Genomic DNA, 1,278 nt, shown 5'->3' with positions numbered 1-1,278 from the left:
TCTCTTATGGATCATCGAAAATAAAGAAATTCTAGGGAGGAAATATATTTCCTTATTTAGTGGATACCATGCAACGCGTATTTAGATTAATCATGTCAGTGTACTAAATTGTCTCGTGTTTAAGCTCTAAAACTAAAGAAAATCCTAATAGGGACGCTTCACTTTTAGTGAGCCCCGCAAGATATGATAAGATGAATAGAATTTTTCATCTTTTAATCTTGTATTCGAGTGAAGGTAGGAGTAAGGTCTGCGTACATTTTATCTTCTCTAGATCCCACATTGTGAGATTTTACTGGATATATTGTTGTTGTTGTTGATCATCGAAAATGAAGAAACTCTAGTGGGAATATATTTCTTTCTTTAATGAATACTATGCAACGAATTTAGATTAATCAGTTTAGCGGATTAGCCAATCTCGTGTTCGGGTTTTAAACATGAAGAAAATACAATGAACACTTTCTTTTATCCTGACCTCTCCATGATACTCAAATTCAGATTAATTAGACTAATAAGCTCCGCAATTACTAATAAAGCTTTAATACTTCCTTTCTTGTGCGTAAGATCAAGAAAAATGTTTAATTTGAAAATTTCCAATTTCACTACAAACAAAATAAACAGATCAGTTACATAATTGATCCAACTAGTGTGAAGTTCAACTTTAATTCACTGATTAGTAAGTACTTGCATATGACATGTAGAAACAATCGACAAATATACTAGTGAACAAGAAAGAAAGAAAGTAAACAAATGTCCAGCCAAAAAAAAAAAAAAAAAAAAACAAATCCACAATTGGTCAGAGTTTATTGTTAATAAAAGCTAGAGTATTAAGAAATAAAAATTAGTTTAATTGAAAGAGTTCATGTTAATAGTCAAATTTATTGGTCAAGTTTACAATAATTTGTTTAGTTGAATCATTCTTGAGAAACATCACAGCTCCCTTTCCCTATAAACTTTGTTAGAAAAAATCGTATGAAATATTTTGACATGTTTCAAAAAAAATTTTTAAAAAAAAGTGTGAAAATTTCAAAATAATAAAAATTAGTGGGCAGACAACAATAGGCACGAGGACATGTACAAACAGTTAAGGGGTAAATTTTGGTCCTACAATCTATTTGTATTTGGACCTTCATCAGTAATTGAAAATGAATATTTATTTTGTATGTCAGATCACAATCACCTCTCATTGCGTCCAGAAAAATATGCTGTGACTAATTGGCAGCAGACACAATGTTGACAGTTGACTCATTTATGAGAAGGCGAAGACCAACATTCAGAATT

Source organism: Lycium ferocissimum, chromosome 5, assembly GCF_029784015.1.
Source record: "Lycium ferocissimum isolate CSIRO_LF1 chromosome 5, AGI_CSIRO_Lferr_CH_V1, whole genome shotgun sequence".
NCBI classification, from domain to species: Eukaryota; Viridiplantae; Streptophyta; class Magnoliopsida; order Solanales; family Solanaceae; genus Lycium; species Lycium ferocissimum.
Note: the sequence above shows the minus strand (reverse complement) of the source record.